The sequence below is a fragment of the Oryctolagus cuniculus genome, chromosome 5 (genome assembly GCF_051225735.1).
Source record: "Oryctolagus cuniculus isolate XC-2025 breed Fujian yellow rabbit chromosome 5, ASM5122573v1, whole genome shotgun sequence".
NCBI classification, from domain to species: domain Eukaryota; kingdom Metazoa; phylum Chordata; class Mammalia; order Lagomorpha; family Leporidae; genus Oryctolagus; species Oryctolagus cuniculus.
The window spans coordinates 125,345,785-125,357,081 of NC_142871.1; the positions used below are offsets into that span (position 1 = coordinate 125,345,785).

At 52.2% G+C, this 11,297-nt stretch overlaps 1 pseudogene; it reads left to right on the forward strand.

Moving 5' to 3' along the window:
- The first annotated feature begins 9,341 nt into the window (after window positions 1-9,341).
- On the forward strand, window positions 9,342-10,198 carry LOC149126640 (casein kinase I pseudogene; annotated as a pseudogene).
- The last annotated feature ends 1,099 nt before the right edge of the window (window positions 10,199-11,297 follow it).

An 11,297-nucleotide genomic window follows, 5' to 3' on the forward strand; every position in this document is an offset into this window, starting at 1 on the left:
AGGTGTCAAGTTCATTGCCCCAGGGTGTGCTTTGTTCCTTCCGCATCTTCACAGCTCCCACCCTGCAGACCTGCCTCTGCAAGGCGCCTGTCCTTGTGCTCAAACTGGCGGTGCACCCTTCTGATGTTAACTCACAGCATGGCTTTTGTAGGCTAAGATGACAAGGGCCTGCCTCCAAGTTCATCACAGACACCGATCTCCTGGGGAATCGGGCGTCTCGGGACCCAGTGGCCTGGAGTCGCCCTGAGCAAGCCCTTGTCACAACACACCGTGGCTGGGGGATGGAGCTCTAGAGTGACAATCTAATAGGAAACCTGGTTCCAGACCCAGTGCAGCCGTTCACCTGCCGTGTGCCCTCGGACGGGCCACAGTGCCTCCCCAAGCTCCAGCTTCCCGTGAAACGTTGTCGTCATCATTGTCCGTTCAGTGTGTGGAGCTTTGCTTTGTGCTAACCTCTTTACTGACACTGCCTTACTTCATCCTGAGAACCACCCCAGAATAGGCACTTTTATCCCTATTTTACAAATGAGGAAACTGAGCCTTTGAGAATTTATATTGTTTGCTGAGGATTAACAATCGAGTAAAATACAGATTTGGAATTCAAACCCAGATCATCTGATCTTTTTGTTAAGTTGTCTGACATTGTATTTTAAGATGTATTTATTTATATATTTATTTGAAAGATGAAGTGACAGGGAGAGGGAGACAGAGAGAGAAAGAGAGAAAGAGAGAAAGAGAGAGAGAGAGAGAGAGAGAGACTGCATACGATGATTCACTCTCCAAATAGTGGCAACAGCCGGGGCTGGGCCAGGCTGAAGCCAGGTTCCAGGAGCTGCATCCAGGTCTCCCACGTGGGTGGTTGGGTTGGGCCATCGTCCGCTGCTTTCCTAGGCACATCAGCAAGGAGCTGGATCAGAAGCTGAGCGGCCGGGACTCAACTGGCGGCACTCTGACACAGGATGCTGGTGGCAGGTGGCAGCTTAACTCACTGCACACACTGCCAGCCCCGAGCCTGACTCTAACGCAGGTGCTCAGCGCCGCCACTGTTGTATTCTGCTCACCTTCCAGTGATAACAGCCAAGTGTTGAGCGTTGATGCTATGGAGCTTTGTCTGGGTGTCCTCACCTGTAACAAGGTGCTCGTAAGAACTGTTTTTAGTCACACCAGTCCTCAGCGTCCGGCTCGCTTTGCACCAGGCACATTCAGTGTGCCTTGCAGGCAAGTGACTCAGAGCCTCATATCAACCCCGCGAGGCAGGCACTGCTGTGATCCACGCGACAGCTGAGCACACTGGGGTCTGACAGTTAGGTAAGCTGCCCGAGGTCCCCAGCACCGGGCTCTACCAGAACCGCGTGCAGAAAATTGGCTTGAACAGGAAGGAGATGCGAGACAAAATGGTGAGTGAAGAGCTTGTAAATATCCATTAATTCTAAACAATTATTGATTTCTAAAGTATTTTTTTTATTTGACAGATAGACAGTGAGAGACAGAGAGAAAGGTCTTCCTTCCATTGGTTCACTCCCAAGATGGGTGCCACAGCCTGCGCTGCGCTGATCTGAAGCCAGGAGCCAGGTGCTTCCTCCTGGTCTCCCATGCGGGTGCAGGGCCCAAGCACTTGGGCCATCCTCCACTGCCCTCTGAGGCCACAACAGAGAGCTGGACTGGAAGAGGAGCAACCAGGAAAGCCAGCGCCCATATGGGATTCCGGCGCCGCAGGCAGAGGATTAACCAAGTGAGTCACGGTGCCGGCTCAGATTTCTGAAGTATTAACAATGGCTAATTTAAAGCAAAGTGGTATCAAAACAAAATAATGAGGGGCTGGCACTGTGGCATAGCGGGTAAAGCCGCTGCCTGCAGTGCCAGCATCCCATTTGGGCACCAGTTCGAGCACTGGCTGCTCCGCTTCTGATCCAGTTCTCTGCTCTGGCCTGGGAAAGCAGTGGAGGATGGCCCAAGTGCTTAGGCACCTGCACCCACATGGGATACCCGGAAGAAGCTCCTGGCTCCTGGTTTCAGATCAGTGCAGCTCCGGCCGTTGTGGCCATCTTGGGATGAACCAGCGGATGGAAGACCTCTTTCTTTCTCTCTGCCTCTCTTTCTCTCTGTGTGTAACTGACTTTCAAATAAATAAATAAATCTTTAAAAAAAATGCTAGAAAATAACAGAAGATGAAGGTATACTGAATTAATGCTTGCAAAGACCCTTTTTATAATCAAGAATGAGAGAAGACGCTTTGGTTAACTTTACACTGAATTAAGTAAGAATATATTGTTTGCATGCTAAGGATAATGTGATACAAGGTCACAAACAGGTCTCTCTATAGGTGGTTACATTCAAATGGCTTTTATGGTATAGCAATAGAAAGAGCAGGTGCCTCGGGGCGGGCTGGTCAGATCTTGGTTGAGAGCTTCTCCTCCATGTTCTGGCCTTGGGACCCTGGGAAAGCCATGTCCTCTCTCTGAGCTTCAACCTCTCAAGACGATCCTATCTTACCATAAATAATTATGCTTAGCACAGCACTGTTCTGTGACTACTCTCTCTCAAGTTACTGTAGACATCATGGAACAGGCAAGGTGCTGGAGTCAGTCTACACAGCCAGACTCGCACATCTAATGTGTCAAGTCCCACGGGAGAGTACACCGCTCCAGCATCGGCAATCTCAAAATAGACACCACGCACAGAGCTTCCTCCGGTACAGTGTGTGTGTCTGCCTCGTCCTCACCTGCCTTTATGTGGACCTTGGGTGTGGAGCGTCCCAGTCCGTGCAGAGCACCTGTCGGCCATCCATCCACACAAGGTCCAGCTCTTCTTTCCTGTTCCCACTCCTGTCCCTGTGGACAAGCACTCTGATGTTCTTCACGTGTGTGCTTGCATTCGAACACCTACTTACACATACGCGGTATGCTATTTAAATGTACAGGTACCTATGCTCACTTTACACGGGTGATACGGTCCTATGGACCTCATGCTGCCTCTTAGACTGTCCCCCAGTAAGCACCATGTTCTGAAGGTGTAGCCAGGTGGCAGCATGCTTCTCGGCTATGGAGCAGGTCCTCTGTGTCTCTGCCCCACTTCATCCCCCACACCCAGTTCCTCCCCTTCCTGCTTTTCTAAATAATCTGAGATGCACAGGCTCGGACAGGACGCTGAACCCTCCGCACCACACATGCTGCAGCATGGGCATCATGCCCCTCATTTCACGCCACCCCTCCGCAGGCTGCACCTGTCTGCCCTTCCACCAGCAATCCCCGGGGCTCCTGTTTCCCTGGGGAACCCTGGCAATGTCCAACTTGCTGATGGTGTCCTCCCAGTGTGTGCAGTGTCATGCGTTTTGCTGTTCCATGTGGAGTTTTCTGACTTCCAATGCACTTGCTTACTGAACCATTTGCGTCTTCCTTTTCTATAAACTGCCCTCATACATCCTTCGCCCACTTGTTTCTTTTTTATTTATTTATTTATTTATTTATTTATTTATTTTTTGACAGGCAGAGTAGACAGTGAGAGAGAGAGACAGAGAGAAAGGTCTTCCTTTGCCGTTGGTTCACCCTCCAATGGCCGCCACGGCCAGCGCACCGCGCTGATCCGATGGCAGGAGCCAGGAGCCAGGTGCTTTTCCTGGTCTCCCATGGGGTGCAGGGCCCAAGCACCTGGGCCATCCTCCACTGCACTCCCTGGCCACAGCAGAGAGCTGGCCTGGAAGAGGGGCAACCAGGACAGAATCCGGCGCCCCAACCGGGACTAGAACCCGGTGTGCCGGCGCCGCTAGGCGGAGGATTAGCCTAGTGAGCCGTGGCGCCAGCTCGCCCACTTGTTTCTGGTTGATCACCTCAGTTATATATATTTATATGGCCTTTTGGCTCATCTTTTGTTGACATAATTCTTTGTAATAACATAAATTTTAGAATACACTGAGTTTCTCGAAAAATGCAGTGGATTTTAAATATCCGGATTGTTTGGAATTCGTGCATCACCTGGAGGAGACAGGACATTCTTTTTCTTTTTTAAAAAAATATTTATTTATTTATTTGAAAGTCAGAGTTACACAGAGAGAGACGAAGAGGGAGAAGGGGAGAGAGAGAGAGAGAGAGAGAGAGAGAGAGAGAGAGAGAGAGGTCTTCTATCACTGGTTCACTCCCCAATTGGCCACAACAGCTGGAGCTGCACTGATCCGAAGCCAGGAGCCAGGAGCTTCCTCCAGGTCTCCCATGTGGGTGCAGGGGCCCAAGGACTTGGACCATCTTCTACTGCTTTCCCAGGCCATAGCAGAGAGTTGGATCAGCTCGAAAGTGGAGCAGCCAGAACTCGAACCAGTGCCCATATGGGATGCCGACACTGCAGGCAGTGGCTTTACCTGCTACACCACAGCGCTGGCCCCAGGACATTCTTACTGTGTGACTTCCTGTCACCTGGGGTGGGAGGTTTAGATCTAAACTTTCCTTCTATCCCTTAGAAGAACTTTAGCTTCCACGTTGTATTCTTTCAGTGAGAGCCTGGGTACCTCACTTTTCCTGTTAGCAAGGGTATTGTATGTTCTATTATGTTTTTAGCTGTCTTTTGCCGTCTAGGAAAGCTGCGTTCGTTGAGTTCTTTAGCTGTTGTGAAACGGCCTTGGTGCTGCGACGCTGCTGCTCTGCCAGTGTCACTGGGATCCTGCTTTGTTCTCACACTAAAGGGAATTTTCATCTCTGTATTTTCACCATTCAATGTGATGTAAACTACAGCTTTTTGATGTACAGATCTTTATTAGGCTGAAGAACGACCACCTAGTCCTTGTTTAGAAAGAGGTTTCGGGGCTAGTGCTGTGGCATAGTCGGTTAAGCCTCTGCCTGCAGTGCCAGCATCCCATATGGGCACTGGTTCGAATCCCAGCTGCTCCACTTCCAATCCAGCTCTCTGCAGTGGCCTGGGAAAGCAGTAGAAGATGGCCCAAGTGTTTAGGCCCCTGCTCCTATGTTGGGGACCTGGAAAAATCTCCTGGTTTCAGGATTTGGCCTGGCCCAGCTCTGGCCATTGCAGCCATCTGGGGAGTGAATCAGCAGATGGAAGACTTCTCTCTCTCTCTCTCTCTCTCTCTCTTTCTCTCTCTCTGTCTCTCCTCTCTCTGTGTAACTTTGCCTCTCAAATAAATAAAACAAACAAGCAAAAGTGGTTTCTTATTTTCTCATCACAAGTAAGTGTTGAGATGTAGAAAATGCAAGAATGAAGTGGTAATGTGCTTCTTTCTCTCCTTAATCCATAGATGGGGAAGCTGTGTGGCTCTGAACTCTCTCTTTCTTCATGGGACACAAGTTGTGATTTAGAATGTTATTATTTAAACAAGTTATTGGATTGTGTTGCCTAATATTTGAAAATTTAAACATTTAACCTCATTGCTTAACATTTTCTTTGAAAATCTATATTGGAAATGGGTTTTTCCGGTCATACAAATGTACATCATGCTTCTTGCTTTATCTTAAAAAAATCATAGGTGTGGATCTGGCAGAAATTTGAGAATAGTAAACAGCATTAGTGTTGAGTAAAGGAAGGATGATGCTGTATTCATTGGACTTAATGTTCTCTCTGAGAGAAAAGCTAAGGAGAAAAAAAATCTCAGAATTCAGTATATTTTCTTTTGCAGCTATGACTTTAAATCAGCTCCATGATTTGCTATGAAATATCTATTTTTTTTTTAAATCTAAGGCTTGTTTCTTTTTTAAAGATTTGTTAATTTGAACTGCAGAGTAACAAAAAGAGACAGACAGAAAGAGAGAAAGAGATCTTTCATCTACTGGGTCACTCCCCAAATGGCTGTAACAACCAGGTCTGGGCCAGGCTAAAGCCAGGAGCCAGGAACTCCAACCTGGTCTCCCACGTGAGTGGCAGGGGCCCAAGTACTCAGGCCATCTTCCATTGCCTTCCCAGGTGCATTTGTAGGGAGCTGGATTGGAAACCAAGCCGCTGGGACTCAACACAGCTCTCTGATAGGGGATGCTGGTGCCAACAGTGGCTGCTTACCCCGCTGCACTGTAATGCCAACCTCCTCCTCCTGCTGCTCCTCCTCCTCCTCTTCCTCCTCTTCCTCCTCCTCTTCTTCCTCCTCCTCCTCTTCTTCTTTTTCTATTTTCAGTTCTTTTTATTATTATTATTATTATTATTATTTGACAGGTAGAGTTAGACAGTGAGAGAGAGAGAGACAGAGAGTAAGGTCTTCCTTCCATTGGTTCACTCCCCAAATGGCTGCCATGGCCGACGCTGCGCCAATCCAAAGCCAGGAGCTAGGTGCTTCCTCCTGGTCTCCCACGTGGGTGCAGGGCCAAGTACTCTTGGGCCACCCTCCACTGCCCTCCAAGGCCACAGCAGAGAGCTGGACTGGAAGAGGAGCAGCCGGGACTAGAACCCGGCGCCCACATGGGATGCCGGAACCACAGGCAGAAGATTAGCCAAGTGAGCCATAGTGCCGGCCCCTTCAGTTCTGGAAGATGGACAGGATTGCCAGGAAGTTCCAACTTGTCCCACATGTCCTGGAAGACAGACGTCTGGTCAGTGAGTCAGGGGGATAAGCCCCTCACTCCCAACTCCACCCAGGGCCAGGCCGCCTCCACCCACCCCCACCACCTGCCCTGACCTTGGGCTCCTCAACCCTCCTGAACCCTCTGTGGTCAGAGCCAATGGCAAGGGTGACAGGGAACCGAGTGGGAGCCTCCTGTTCCTCCCTCTTTCATTACAAGAAGACCTGGCCGTGTCTCCTGGGGTGGGTGGTAGGGACGCACAGAAGGCCTCCCCGGTGCGGGGGGGAGGCACGGACATAGAGCAGCAGAGAGCTTGTGCCCTGTACCCCACTCTACTCTGCAGAGGAAGAATCCCCGCCCCGGAGAGGCGTCCACTGCAGATGTTTAGTCTCCTGAATTTCTCGCATTCCTTAATCTCCCTGCTTTTCCCAGGACTGGGTCTCAATGGCCCCATGGAGACCATCTCTCAGAAATGCCAGGAAGTGCTCAGGTAGCATGAAAACCAACTTCCAGTGCAGCGCCTCCTGCATGGGGGGTCTGGAGAAGACCAAGTACTTGGGTCCTCTTCCGTTGTTTTCCCAGGCGCATTAGTAGGGAGCTTAGATTGGAAGCGGAGCAGCCAGGCAAAGCCATGCTCTGGCACGGGATGCTGGTGTTGCAGGTGGCAGCTTCGCCCGCTGCGCCACAACGCCGACCCCTCTCTGAGGCTTTGAGGAACTTGATGAGGCTGTGCAGGGGCCGCACGTGAGAGGGCACCTGAAACCAGGAAACGCGGCGCCTCCCCCCACTGTCTCGAGTCTCCATGGGACGCTGAGCCACGGTTTCTTCATCCCCCAGTCCAAGCAGGCAGAGTGGATGCCTTTGAAAAGCCCTTCCAGGGCCAAGAAAACATCCCACGCTGTTTCACACTAAATTCCACCCAATTTCTCATGCCCAGAACCCAGTGGCCCACATGGAGGAGCCCCCAATTAACAACCTTGTGGAGCCAGGGTGTAGACACGCAACTTCACGGGGCACCCGACCAAAACCGTCCCCACAGGCAGAGACCACCAGCGCGCTCTCGGAGCCTGTGCAGAGCGGCTGGCCACGATGGAAATCTGCAATTAGCTGTTTTAATCCCTCAAATAGCTTTGCTACCGTTGCATACAGTCACGTAGGGAAAGAGCAAGCCAGGAACCCCCACAGCCGAGGTCCAGGGGAGTTGGAGACACCGCCGGCCCCGCGCACAGCCACCTTCCGTGTGAGTTGTGTGTGGTTGCAGATAATGTGCTGATTTCGAGGGAGCTGACAGATGGGATGAACGGCTGCTTAGCCTGATTAGATATGCCTCGGCCGCGGCCGCTGGGCCCGGGACAAGCGCTCATTGGCGATGCGTGCCGCTGGCACCCGTCTGAGAGAAGAAAGGGCAGCCTCCAGCAGACAACACATTCTTGGATGCAAACCTTATGGCTTTCTAACCGCCCGGGGTTCTTTTCCACTGAAGACTCTTTGTCGAAGGGTGTTTAGAGCAACTTGTAACTTTAGCACTTTTCTGTAAGTGCAGCTTGTCATTTAGGACGCGCTGGTATGCGGGGGGAGGGGGGCTGAGGCGTAGGAAGGGGGAGACCCGCACTGACTCCCCTCTGCCCGGCCCCCTATCCTGGGCAGCGGCTCCTGGCTTTTCCCTGCAGCCCCTCGGCGAGCCAGGGGGCTGCACCGCTGGTTGTCGGCTCCACACCGCCACAGTTTCACCACCAGCTGGAGCTCCCCTGCTCCGCCATGGTCCTTAGCTGCGGCTCTTAGCACATGCGGCCTCTTGGATGTCTCCAAGGGCCTTGTCAGTGGCCTGTGGGAGGGCAGTGGGCTGGCCAGAGGGGCTTCTTCCAGGCGTCCCCTCCCCAGCATCTGAAACGCGGCCCATCCTCAGCCTCAGGGGGCCTCCAGGCCCAGCACGACCCCGTGGTGCTCTGAAGCGTGCAGCACAAAATACTTCAGTCTGGGCACCTGCTGTGAAGAACTAGGCCTCTTTAGAGCACCCCTCTCCCCTCCCCCAGAAGGACAGAGCGCACACAGCACCCAAGGAGCAGTAGGGAGTCCTCACATTTGCCTTGTGTTGCCACAGCCTCATCTGTGCCCAGAGTCCCACCCCCACCTCTCCAACTCTTATTCACCCTTCAAAGTCCCATGTAAATTACCCTTCCCTGGTGACACATCTCCACACACAAGAGTCAGATGGGCTTTGTCCTGCTTCGCTTCTCATCTTCTATGAAATGTCACTTCATGGCAGGACTCAGCAAGCTCTCTGTAAAGGGCCCCGTGCAGGCTGCCTTCATCCCAGTTACACCACTGCACCAGCAGCCATAAGTAAGACACACACAAGTGGCCATGACTGTGTTTCAATAAAACGTTATTCATAAAAACAAGTGGTCTGTTTTCCCGGGGTGCTCTGCGCCCTGAGAAGGGCTTCCCGGGAGGTCTGGGGGTTGCTTTGTGCTGGAGGCGGAAGCACAGGGCTCCCTGCACCCACACTGGGCGGGCGGCAGGGGCGGGGGCTGCATCTCCGCCCTAACTCGCTGCGTCCCTTTTCCAGGCCACTGTCTCGCCCGACAGTGAGTCAGAGGCAGCACCAACCCAGTCACTAACCCGAGAACTCCTCACACATGGTGGCCTGGCAAAAGGAAGCCTGCCAAGGCGCCATGATCAGGTCCCCGCCCTCTGCGGATTTCAGGCCTGGGGCACCCAGAAAGGCCTCCATTGTCTGCTTCCGGTTTCCTCGCCCATAGCTTTGCCCCGTGGAAGAGCCCCAGAGGCCCCGCTGGCGCCCACCGCGGTCACCCATGCGTTGTCCGAGGGACATACACGCCGGAGGGGAAGATGGGCATCTGGCGCCTCTGGGGACATTACCTGGCGACTACCTTCACTAAGGGCGGGGAAGGGGCAGTGACGCTAGAATCCCACAAGGCCAGGCCGTCCCGCTGCCGCAGGAGAGCAAAGTCCGTGAGATCCTCGCAGGTGGGGCTGGCACCCAGCGCACGGAGAAAAGACCACAATGCCTTGGCCTTGGCCCTTCTGGGACCCGGCCTGCAGGGCCTTGTCCGCTTCTGCACCAGAGGTGGCACAATGGAAACTGTAGCTACGTTGGCTGACCAGATGATCAGTAGATTTGAATTTGTGCATACAAAAAACGTAGACGCCGAGACGTTGAGCCAGACGCTTCCTCATGGGCGGTGGACGTCCCTGCAACAGATTCTTCCTTATTGATTTTGGCCAAAAGGAGACAACCAGACTGGACATCACACACCATGCAGGGAAAATGCAAACTCCATTGGCACGGCCGATACGCCAGCATCCATCTTGGCATTGAGCCTGGGACGGGGGCTGAGCTGACATGAGTTCTTAGGGTACGCTTTGCTATATTTTAATAGAACCAGCCAGTCGTGGCCAGGACTGGAGGCCGCAACAAAGAAAAGTGTGACCAGTTGAGTGAAAAGATGGCATCCCTTCCCATTAAGTTTTGTGCAGGGGTTTTCCTGCAGAATGTGCTATGCCACGGAGCAAGCGCCAGATGACGCGGATCTGAGGCGGCTGTTCCGCGTCCTGTTCCGGCCCCTGAACCCCCAACATGACCACACGTTAGCACCCTGCTGACGCAGGAATCAGCACAGCGGGCAGGCTCTTCCACTGGGCAGGACTCAGCCCACTCTAAGCACGAACCGTGGTGCAGCAGGTGATGGAAGTGGCCTTTGTTTCTCCCTCAGTCTAGGAAGTTTAGTTGATAGGTGCACCGGCCGCTGGCTGTGGCCAGGGCTTACTTGTTGTAAGGGGCTTGGTATACTGGCTCCGGACGCTGAGTCATGGCCGCTGTGACTGGGAATGTTGACAGAGCTACATGGTGTGTTGTTTTCTATTGCATTTTTCTCAAGTGAAAATGCTAACTAAATAGTTGCCACACACACACACACACACACATATGTGTGTGTTCATATGCCAGTGTTTTGTTAAAACCTTTTATTTTTGCGGGTGGACATTTGGGCTGTCAGGATGCTGATTGGAACACCTGCATCCCATTTCAGAGTTCCTGGGTTTGAGTCCCACCTCTGCTCCCAATTCCAGTCTCCTGCTAATGCGCACTCTCTGGGAGGCAGCACAGGGTGGCTCAAATATTTGGGTCTCTGCCACCCATGGGGGAAACCTGGATTGGGCTCCCGGCTCGGGTTCAGCCTGGCCCAGAATTGGTTGTTGTAGGCATTTGGAAAGTGAACCAGCAGAGGGGAGCACTCTCTCTCTCTCTCTCTCTCCCTCCCTCTCGCTCTCTCTCTCTCTCTCTCTCTCACACACACACACTGTCTGCTTTTCTCTCTGTCTCTCTCTGCCTCTCACATAAATAACATTGTGAAACTTTTATTTTGACTATACTGATTTCAGATATCATTTCGGAAGAGTGGCGTGAGCAGTCCTCAGCCACAGTTGCGCTGGCTTTCGCTGCTCACAATCGTGCATGCTTTTTAAGGTTTTTCCATCTCTGGGGTTTGCAAGTTTGTTCACTTAAAACATTCTTGAAATGACTGGCTTTGGGTTTGTATGCCAGCTGATGTGGGGGCAACTGGAGATTCCAGTGTCTGAGCACGGGAAAGACCCTCCCCGCTTACCTGGGATAGAAAAAACCCCTGTGGCTCCCCAATGACCCTGGGGGCTCTGCATTCTCTCTCTAATATCCTTGGTGCTCAGCTGAGCATGTGTGCATGTTGCTTCCATAAAAGTAATCTATCAATCTGTGCTCTGGGATTTTGTTTTCATTCTGAAATGGGAGAGGTTTTTTGTTTGTTTGTT